This window comes from Magnolia sinica, chromosome 12, assembly GCF_029962835.1.
Source record: "Magnolia sinica isolate HGM2019 chromosome 12, MsV1, whole genome shotgun sequence".
In the NCBI taxonomy this organism is placed as follows: domain Eukaryota; kingdom Viridiplantae; phylum Streptophyta; class Magnoliopsida; order Magnoliales; family Magnoliaceae; genus Magnolia; species Magnolia sinica.
This window is the reverse complement of record NC_080584.1, coordinates 5,966,124-5,977,933: the sequence shown is the minus strand read 5'-3', so window position 1 is coordinate 5,977,933 and position 11,810 is coordinate 5,966,124. Positions and strand designations below refer to the sequence as shown.

At 39.3% G+C, this 11,810-nt stretch overlaps 1 pseudogene; it reads right to left on the bottom strand.

The window, feature by feature from the left end:
• Positions 1-9,519: 9,519 nt before the first annotated feature.
• On the bottom strand, positions 9,520-10,146 carry LOC131219906 (small ribosomal subunit protein uS11z-like; annotated as a pseudogene).
• Between the last annotated feature and the right edge of the window lie 1,664 nt (positions 10,147-11,810).

The following is an 11,810-nucleotide window of genomic DNA, read 5'->3' as shown; positions in this document are numbered from 1 at the left end:
ACAAAATAATATGATCCTAGAAGGCCAGTTGCAGGGCTTTGTTTTTTTCTTTTTTATTTCTTAAACACACCCACACACACACACCCTGGTGGATACTTGAACCCATGACATTAGTATTGAAACTTCAGTGAGTCTATTACTGTGCCATGCATAAGGAACCCCCTCGCAGGCCATTTGATACTTTGTATTTACTTATATTGTAATTGGATTAAGCATTTATTACTTATTATGACAAATTTAAAAGATTATAAATATAATAAGTTGACATTTACTACTTTTGAAGCAAAGTCATTGGGCTTACTGTGATGTATGTGTATCATCCGCGTCATTCGTTCACTTTGGTCAATAATTTTAGTGCTTGAGCCCAAAAATGAGGTAGATTCAAAGCTCAAGGGGACCATACCATTATTCCTACTACTTCATATGGTGTGGTCCACTTGAAATTTGGATCTATCCCTATTTTTACCCATGCCCATAAAATAATTTGAGAAAATGAATGGATGGTGTGTAATAGCACTTACATCATGGTAGAACCTCCGGAGTTTTTGTAAGGAAAAAGGGTGAGTTCCACCCAATTTTTTCCATGAAATTTTTACTCTTTCCAAAGTTATTATTATATTTTATTATGAATTTATCGGTATTTATACCGAAACAAACGGATCCTAAAGGAATGCTCCACCAAACTTTAGTACCAGAGAGTGGGCCTTTTATGAGGGAAGTGGATTCCGTCATACCCCGCAGCCCGCTAGTATGTAGCCACATATGGGTAGATTTGTGTGGGGGCCCAACATGATATATATGTTTATCCACGCCATCCACCCCTTTTGTCATATTATTTTAATGTATAAGCCCATAAATGAGGCAGATTCAATGCTTAAGTGGACCATATTAAATAGTAAGCTGGGGTTGTATTAAATGCACAAAGCTTCCTAAGACCCACAATCGCACCAAAATTGTTTTTGAGACCTGCAATTGCATTAAAATTATTTTTGGGAAGTGCAAACGTACTAAAATCATTATTCAGATCTGTGATCGCACCAAAATCATCCGTGAGACCAGCAAATGAGCAGAAATCATTCTCCAACCTATAATTGCCTTAAAATCATTTCATGAACCTATAAATGTATGAAAATCATTCTAGGAGCCTCTAATTGCACTGAAATCATTCCTTGAACTTGTAAACTTACAGAAATCATTCCCTAGACGTGTAAAGTTATAAAAATGATTTTCTGGACCTGTAATAGTTCTTGGGTCACATTTAATACTTTGTGTATTTAATGCATTCAAGCTTAGTATTTGGTGTAGTCCACTTGGTAGTTGGATCTGCCTCATTTTGGGCTCATACCTTAAAATGATATGAGAAAAGGGATGGACAATGTGATAAACAAATACATCACAGTTGCCACCACATATCTGCCCATTCGTGGCTAGTCGGGAGGGGTAGTACACAATCCGCATCTTCGATGAGTGATGAAGTCATACACCTCGAAGGATGATATTATCCATTTCCACCCACTGAGAGCTGTAAATTTCCACCCACTCATATGTAGGTTCAACGAATATAGCAGAGCACGAGTACAAGGACCTTACAATTTGCACTAGTCCTCGTTTGGAGCAGTGGGGCCATTTTCTAATGATCAAAACCGTTGGTGAGATCTGCCTCACCTTGAATATTTAGCTGTGAACTCAGAAAATAAATAAATAAATAAAATCTATGTTAACGAATGACCTGAGTTTTGGTGTGTGACCCACCCCAGTACCGTTCCCTCTGATTTTTGGCACCATGCCTAACACTGAAGAGCGCATCTAATGGACGTGGTGGATTTGAAATATGAGAAGGCGGCCTTCTTGAGAAAACAGTTGAGTTCGGTCATTTATTCTGGACGATGCTAACTGCTGAGTTAGCTTGAGCCCGTCCTATACTTACTCGCCTTTCAACCTGGCAAAGTGGTTTTAATTATTATTATTATTATTAACTGAAACTTTCGCTGTTAGTAAGAGATTGAACGGACAATATACATTCGAGTGGGCCCTACCAAAAAAACGGGTTCCTAGAAATTTCAGGAGGAGCATGTTTTTGGAAAGGAATGCTGGATTAAAAAAAAAAAAAAAAGAAAAAAAAGAAAAAAAAGAAAAAAGAGAGTGAGAGAGAGAGGCTCTCCACGGGGTGTCTAGCACTGGGCATTGTGGGGTTGGGCTAAAGGCGGAGAATAAATGAAGCTCTTATAGTGGAGGTGTGGGATGTTTAATTTCCACTCGCTGTTGGTTCACGAGCTGGCTATGATATGGCGTAGTGGTAGTGATATCTGGCTAATGAGTGGCTACTTGGCATCATATATAATGCTGGAAAAACCTGCTTTGTTACCCAAAAAAAAAAGAAGGGTGGCTTTAGTATTTTTGTTATTTGTTTTTCTCTCCATTTTCTATTTTCTGACTAGCCGATGTGATAGGTGAGGCCCGATTTTTGTGTGGAGCCCACCCGAAAGCTTAGCTTGTACATCGTCGGTTCTTATTAACAAAGAATTAGGGGCATGGCCCTCCTTTTGGGAAAAAAAAAATAATAATAATAACGTGTTCCCACTTATCGTGTAGCACACGTACAAAAGGGATGGAGGACAAAATAACTCAAACCCAGAACAAAAACCGGGACAGGGAATCCAATGAACATCTCAGCCCTCCCCCTTCCCAGGCATTATCTAGAACTACAAAGCCTCTAATTAACCTATAATGATCTCCCCAACTCCTAAATAATTTGAGATCCATGCCCCTCACCAAATGGGCCACAGTATGCATGCTTATTATATGGAAATCTAGGATGGTGTGTGACGCAGGGAGGGATGTGATGAGGTCGATCACTGTCTTCCTCAGGGAATAACTACATTCAAGGAAGCAGATTGCATAGTGAGTAAACTCTGCGGGGGTTCGTTGTGATTTATATATTTTATCTGCTCCTTCAATCCATTTTACTAGATAATTTAAGGGCTTCAGCCCCAAAATAAAGCATATCTAAAGCTCAAATGGACCACACCATGGGAAACAGTGTGAATTGAACGTCTACCATTGAAAATTTCTTAAGGGCCGTGTAAGTTTTGGATCAAGCTTATATTTGTGTTTGCCCTATATCCATGTTTTTGTAATCTTATGAACAAGTTGGATGACAAATAAACATCACTGTGGGGCCTAGGATGGTTTCAACTGTGGAAATCATTATTCACACTGTTTGGTGTGGTATGGTCCACTTGAGCTTTGGATATGCTTAAATTTTGGTCTCAACCCCTTAAATGAACTCGAAAAGGGGAGGGATGGTGTTGATAAACCATATACATTCACGGTGGGCTCAATAGAGTTTACTCAGCACTATAAGAGTGCATTGAGTATAACCTAGTGCATAATCTGATTTCGAGTCCGAATCCATGGAGCACTTTGGACTCCTCATAGAGCTTCCTCTAATCCACCAGGAAAAAAAAGTATAAAAAATTTATAATAAAATTGAAATAAATTTATCAATGAAAATAAAAAAAAAAAAACGAAATAATGAGCTCAATCTGACGTAGCCTGGTTGGCTGGATAAAGTAGCTTCTCCTCCCCAAAATTATATATGATAGGTTGAAAAACTCATCTCAATTTGCGAGATATGACTATTTTAAAATTCTGACCGTCTAGATCATTTCCTCCTCAGATCAGGTCTTCTCTGATTTTAACCGTCTAGATCATTTCCATGACTATTTGGTGTAGATCATTTCCACCTTAGATCGGGCCTTCCCTGGTGCATCTTTGCCATGAAAGTGTCTGCAACGACCTGCTCTACATCAGTGTGACCATTCTCTAGGTCGTGCACGTTCTTTTTTTTTTTTCCCAAAAGAAGTGGACTCTTGCCACCATTTCATAAAAGGTCGTGCATGTTCACATGGACACAAATAGACAGGAAGTTCCTCTTAGCCGAAGCTATGAGGTCACCACCACGATGTTAATGAGAAATTCAAATTCATCACAAAAACAGTGAGAATGGAAATGCCAACCCTTACCAGTGGGAATAACCTTAAAGGGGTTTGGATGACACATGAACATCATGATCCGCTCTGTGAAGATTTCAACAGTGGGCATGTCCATTCTCACGGGGTTTCAGCTAGTGTGCCACACCTGAATTGGATCCGTCTCATTTTTTAAATTCTGTCCCATGAGCCCGTGAAACTGGTGCATGGAGTGAATTTCTCAGGACGCTGATTTCCTCCTAAAGCCTGGAAACTTAGGTGGGGCCACCGTGATGTTTGTAAGAAATCCACCCCGTCCAAGACTCAAGTGGGCCGTACTAAAGGAAAAGGTGGTTAGGGAAATTCCGGCTTTTGAAACTTCCCGGAGGTCGACAGTGATGTTTACATGCCATCTATACTGTTCTTAAGGTCATTCCTGCTAGGATGAACTGAAAACACAAATATTAGCATAATTTAAAATTTCTGTGACCCCACGGATATTTCAACCGTGGACGTTCAATACTCACGTTTTCGGTCCAAGTGAGTATTGAATCCATCTCATTTTTGGCCTAATGTCTTAAAATGAACTTACAAATCGGATGAACGGGATGAATTTCTTACAAACATCACAGTGGGCCCCACCTGGGTTCCAGGGCAGGAACTTCATGGAAAGGCTTTGGCAGTAAATCCGCGTCCATTTCTCATGGATATCGTGGTGGGCTACAGATAGATTCTGCTACAGGAACTTGTTTGGAGTACAGAACATCCGGAAAGCTCAGTTGCTGTGGAAAAAGAGACAGAGCCATGGCATTCAAAGGCCAATCTTTGCTTTTCATTACCCAAGTTATCGTACCACATTGTATTTATTCCAGCAAACATCGTCTATAAAAAGGCCAGAAAACATGGTATGATTCCGGTATACAATCCTCTCTCTCTCAGCATTACCCTCTCTCCTTTTCTTCTGCTGGCTCCTTGTACAGAAAATCTCTCCTCCGATTATTCTCTCTATACCTCTTAAACACTCTCTAACAACAACAATGGCTGGGATTCCGGTGTTGATGCCAAATATAGATGTGTCTCTAGAGATAGAGCCTATGCCCCCTCTATCAGCAGCAGAAACTGAAGATATGAAGAAAGCCCAAAGGGCCATATTCATTGTATCAGTAGCCACCATGTGGGTTTCGGCCATTGGGATTGCCGAGTATCTCTCAGTCGGGCTTCGTGGCAATCGATACCACAAATTTCTCTCAATCTTCTATGCCATTGCCATTTTCACAACTTTCTTATTTGGGTTAGGGCTGCTTTTGCTCTCATTTGTACTTCCACGACTTCCCATCTCAGCTGGTGTGGCTGAGAAGTTAAAGTGGGGGGCTGTTGCACTCGTTAAGATTGCACTATTCCTTAAAATCACTATTCATGTCATGTCTTGACTTCTTTCGGTGCGTTTGGCACATCCCAGTTTCACTAGAATAACGATGTACGGGATGTCTCAAACTTCTGTTGTTGTTGTTGGTGTTGGTGTTTTAGATATTGGGTTGTTTTTTATGCACTTATTATTGTATGTTGGTCTGCTTATCACGGGGTTTTCGGTAAATATGAAGCTTATATATAAATCTACTTGTAATTGCTTTCCAGTATTGCTGGCTTGTTTAGCTTTGTTAATATAATTGCTTTCTCAAAATAATTTTCTGACCATTATAGTTCTGTCCATCAGTTGCTCCAGCTCATTTTAGAATTAACCAGAGATAAAAACCCAGATAAGCATGGCCATTGAAATCTTTTTGGGGTCCACCCTGATGTTTATATCTCAAAGGGAAGGAGATGTTTTGCTTATATTTTGTTAGGGTTAAGGTATATTGTACACCCTATTGTATCTTGCTTGTACACCAATCAATATGAGTATGAGAACATCCAAATGCAATTGTTTTTTGAATATATATATATATATATATATATATATATATATATATATATATATATATATATATATATTGTATTGGATTAAAAAAGAAATAAAGAAAAAAAGAAAGAAAAAAGTAACTTGGAGCAGCTGAAGTGGAAGCCGTGAAGGCACGGCTGGGAATGGCTGTATACTGCCGGAAGGGGGCTGGAACACCGTCTGTCACTTGTGGCCGGGGGATGATCGAGTGGCGGAACGATGGCTGAGATGCAGTGCTCCTGCTGATAGGATTTGCAGCTCAGCAACTAGTATCGAAGGGTGGAGTGCCTCTGGCGCTCTTGCTATGGAGCTTACAATAACGGCAAGGAGGGTGAGCTGATGAGGGGTGAACTCCAAGACGACGAGATGCCAATCCTCCAGCGGTGGAAATTGGGAGTGGCAGAATCTCCCGCGAGAGAAAGAGGGCCAGGGTTTTGAAAAGGATACCATGAATGGGTAGAGGACATTTTATTCTTGGGATTTTGACCATATTGGCCTCATTGTATGGTCAAATTCCCTAAAGGATTCAACTGTTCTAATATTCCAAAGGTGGCCTTCTGAACAAGCTTTGAAAATTTCTTCGAACCAAAATGTTCTTGTCCTTTGATCAATACTTGTATGGTTTAGAGTGCGGAAGAAGTTATGTGTTATTTCAATCCTGAGAAGGTGACGTGGATAGAACCTTTTTAAGCATGGGTAAGGCCCAACTCATGGGGCCCACATAATGTATTGTATAATTCATGCCACCCATCCTTTTTGTCGTGTCATTTAGGGCTAGGGCCCAAATATCAACCTGATTCAGAGCTCATGTGGGCTAAATAATAGAAAATAATGGTGACAATGACACCCACTGTTGAAACTTTCCAAGCTCACTGTGATGTTTGTTAAAAGTAGACACTGCCTAAGTTAGGACTTTTTGACCCTACAACGAGCTAGCCGACTAGGTGGACGGAACCGATCACCCCATTATGAACCTTAGGCTACGGTATTAATGGTTATTATTTCATTTGGTAATAAAAGAAGTGAACATGTGACAACCACTACCCATATAACATGACAACCACGACAACTACGACCCATTATAACCACAACCCATATGAGCCCACATTGATGCATGTGTATAATTCAATGTTATATGGGTCGTGTTTGTCACATGTTCACTTTATTTACTACCAAATGAAAGGATGGCCATTGATACCATAGCCTAAGACACAAAATGGGGTGATCCGTTCCATCCACATTATTGGTCAGCTCGTCGTGGGTTCAAAAAGTCCTGACTTGGGCAGTGTCTACTTTTAACAAACATCACAATGAATCTGGAAAGTTTCAACAGTGGGTGCCATTGTCACCATTATTTTCTATTATGTGGCCCACATGAGCTATGAATCAAGCTGATATTTGAGACCTGGCCCTAAAATGACACGGCAAAAAGGATGGATGGCATAGATTATACACACACATCAATGTAGGCCCCACGAGTTGGGCCTTGCCCACCCTAAAAAAGGCTTTCTTCCACATCAAATTTTTTAGGATTGAAATAACATGTAACTTCTTCCGCACTCTAAAAAAGTACCACTACTGATACAAGGATAAGGGCATTTTGGTCTGAAAATTTTTCAAAAGCATATATGCTCGAAATATTTGAACGGTTGGATCCCTTTACGGAATTTGACCATACAGCGAGGCCAGTACAGTAAAAATCCCTTTGTTCTCGCTCACGAAAATCTAACTATGATAGTCTATAGGATCACCCAATATTATATACCTTCACCCTAACAAATATTCATCCAACTAGTCTATAAGGCAGGCAAGTATAAACTGGATTAAGGGAGTAAAAATATGATTTTTATTTTTATTTTTATTTTATATAATAAAGATTGATTGATTTATACAAGAATTACATGAAGAGTAAGCTTGTTCAATTTTCTAATTACCCTGAAAATGGATTGTAAATAGGTAATAATTACTTAACTAAGTAATTACTGCATCACTCCTCATGCTAAGGTTGACACCTATTTTTTCAACACTAAATTTGAGGACATTTGTAAAATAAACGTGGGGCCCAGTGTGGTGTATGTTCCTGTCCATACCATCCTTCCGCTATGCGGACTAATTTTAGGGCATGAGCCCATAAATGAGGTAGATCCAAAGCTCAAGTGGACCATGCCATAGGAAAAAGTGGATATTGAACACATATCGTTAAAATTTCTTAGGGCCCGCAGAAGTTTTAAATCAACATGATATTTGTGTTTTCCCTTTATCCACGTTTGTGTGAACATTTGAACGGATTAGATGACAAATAAACATCACTGCGGGCCCAGTAAAGGAAATGACTTTTAATGGTGATTGTCTCACTGTTTCCTTTGGGGTGAGCCATTTGAGCTCTGGACCTGCCTCATTTTTTGGCACATTCCCTAAAATGTTTTGGTAAGATGGATGGATGGCGTGGATATGTTACATATATCATGGTGGGGCCCACTAAATTAAATTAGTGTTTTTACACCGTTTTCAAGGTAGAAATACTCCCATATTTTCAAACAAGGTAAGATAGTAAAAATTACTTACAGCCTATTTATAAAGGAATTGAAAAATCAAACTGGCCCTTTAAGAGGTTGAAAACACCATTCAAATATCTATATTAGTTCATGTATCATGAAGATAAGACTCATGGTTGAGATGAAAATTAGATGTGGCCATTGACTGGTCAACAGGTCGAAGGATATCAAAAATATTCAGACTTTAGACAAAACTCTCTAGATAGATTTTAGACTTTTCGACAGGTCAAAAACTCTGGTTGATAGGTTGACTTGACTGATTAAAGTGTTTTGACTGATCAACTCAATAGTTCAACAAATTGCACAAATTTATGTGTTTTTGCATGATTTATTTCTATTTTTGCTTTTTTACTTAAATATATGGGTGTAAATAAGATCAGAGTTAATGTTAGATGTACTTAAGGGTTTGAGAGGGTTTTAAAGAGAGAAAAAGCTAGGGTTTTTTGTCTTGAAGCATCGAATTAGTAAGGATATCTCTTGTAACTTTTTATTCGAATCAGTAAGATTTTTTTTTTTTGGCAAGACTTTTTTCACATGAATTGGGGCCTGTTTGGTAGTGTGGATTCGGAATCCCTTGGATTTGAAACCCTCTGAATTTGAAATCCTCTTATTATGTTAGGCACCCCGAATTGGGATTCAACTTTAATACAAAAGTAGCTATATATCCATGCTATATTTACATGAGCTTGAATTTAATTACTAAATCAACTTTAATATCTCTAATTAGTGAACGTAAATAATGTTTGATACAATGGTTTTAATAAGCCTGTTGAAATATATACTTTACTTGAAAATGATGAAATTCCAAGTCTTGGATGACCCACAAGCACAAAATCATGTCCGAATGACTTACCAACGATTTTTAACCATTATTTAAATGGACAATGTTTGGAAGGCACTGATCATCACATTAAAGTAATTATTATAGTGATGCAATAGATAATCTAGTTGTTTTAGGATATCATTAGTGGGCCGACCATGTGCCCAATAGTGTTTTTTTTTTTTAAAAAAAAAAATAAAAAAAATCAAATGCTCAAAGTTCAGTAGCAGGGTGTTGTAGTTCATAACATTTTATGGATCTGATAAATAAAACAAAAATAACCAGTCAGGCAAAATCTCAAATCCAAACAAACAAAACAAAAACTAGTGTTCCCCAACGACTAACATAGCTCCACTTTCTATAACTAGGAAACAACCACAGAAACCTTTGATAAAGGTCACCATAAGACTAGAGCCTCCTTCCTCTTCTTCCACCCTTCCTGCGGGTGCTGTCATGCGGAATCGGAGTCACATCCTCAATATAGCCAATTTTCATTCCAGACCGAGCAAGGGCCCTGAGAGCAGACTAGGCACCTGGACCAGGGGTCTTCGTTTTGTTACCACCAGTTGCGCGCAACTTAATGTGTAGAGCAGTGATTCCAAGCTCCTTGCAGCGTTGTGCAACATCTTGTGCCGCAAGCATGGCTACATAGGGAGAGGACTCATCCCTGTCTGCCTTGACTTTCATCCCGCCAGTAAGGCGGACCATGGTTTCTCTTCTAGATAAATCTGTCACATGAATAAAAGTATCATTAAAAGATGCAAAGATGTGAGCAAAACCGAAAACATTCTCTCCCTCTCATATGGTTGGTCCAAGTGTCACATTCTCCTCCTTGGGCTTCCTGGTCTTCCTTCACGACATCGGCGCTGTGAATTGCGAATCAGAGGGTCTGAATTAAGGGTTTTGAGGCATTGAGACAGCGGCTGAGAAAATGCAACTCTTGGAAAGATTTTAGATATAGTCCAAGCTCTGACCCCTTGAATTTGAAACCCCTGGTTACTTTATGGTGCCAAATAATCAAGCATTTGAAATCCCCTCAAATCCCTCCCAAATCTATGGTGCCAAACAACTCATTCTACGTTGACATGGACAAATTAAGGGAAAACCTCTGAAATGATTTCAATATTGGACCTTGGATATATAATAGTTCTGAATCGAATCTCTTTAGAAAGAAGATCTTTTGGATTTGCTTTTACCTTGTTTGATTTCTCTCAGCATCTCAACAATAAAAAAAGAACAGAACATCCAAAGTAGCACATCAAAGAAACTGGTAGAGTGACCCCAATGATTAGTAAAAAAGAAAAAAAGAAAACGAAAAGTAAAGTATCAAACAAAGTTGTAGGAGATAGATCCTAGCAATAATGCAGAGAATCCAAAGTAGCACATCATACAAAGTTGCAGGAGATCCCAGTAATAAAAAAATAAAAATAAAAATTATATCTACAAATTCTAGTGGTGGAGACACCTGTTGGTTGGTTGGTCTATTTTTGTAGCATCCCTCTTCATGGTGGATGTATGAACTTTCGGGCTTGTTGGGGCCCATAATAAATAGTAATTTGGGACCCAACCATAGCCCCGAAATGTTCCAAATCATCCAGCCATGACCTAAAATGAAGCGGAGAATACTTTCCTGTAACCCCAGGTTATAGGGATCCCTTGTAACCCTAAGCTTTGCAGAGCCCACCATGATGTCGGTCTTAGAAATAGTGTACAGTGGGGATTAATCCCTACCATTGAAACTTATGTGGGGCGATAGAAATTGCGGATCAAGTTTATATTTGTGTTTTCTCTTCATCAGGTTGAGAAAGACCTTATGAACGGGTTGGATGGCATATGAATATCAAGTGGTCCCTAGGAAGGTCACACCATAGTCGGTGTCTCTATCCCCACAGATTCATGTGGTGTGGCCCACTTGACTTTTGGATCTGTCATATGCTTGGTCTCATGTGCTAAAATAAGCGGGCAAAATAAATGGACGGAGTGGATATAACACAGACATTCCGATTCCCGAATGTGTATAGGCTGGGAGGGGCTTCCTTTTTGAGCGGCCCTCCGGGTGTTTTCTTGGAATATATATATATATATATATATATATATATATATATAAAGGACGTTTATTTAATTTAATATTTTTCTTTTTTAAAAAAACACAGACATTCCGATTGGCCCCGCAGAGTTTAGGGTTACATGAGAACCTCTTATAGGGGAGACTGGGTAGCGGCCATTTGGGGTGTTTGCTTTTTGTGGATGTTGTACAGAGCACATAGCGTTGCCATATGATAAGTGGGGCCTTGCCTTTGGTTTTTTTTTTTTTTTTTTCCTGTTAGCTTGTTATAGTACACCCATTGTCAGTTCACACTTCACTGTTAGCCACCCCCTCTAGGGAATCGATACCAAGACCTCAGTGGGGCCTTGCCTTTGTTAAATCAAGTTTTAGGTGAGTTGTGGAGCTGCCAAGGCATTCGAGGGGGTGGCTGGATGCTGCTCAAGCGATTAATCCAAGAGCTGCACACTGTTTTCTGCCT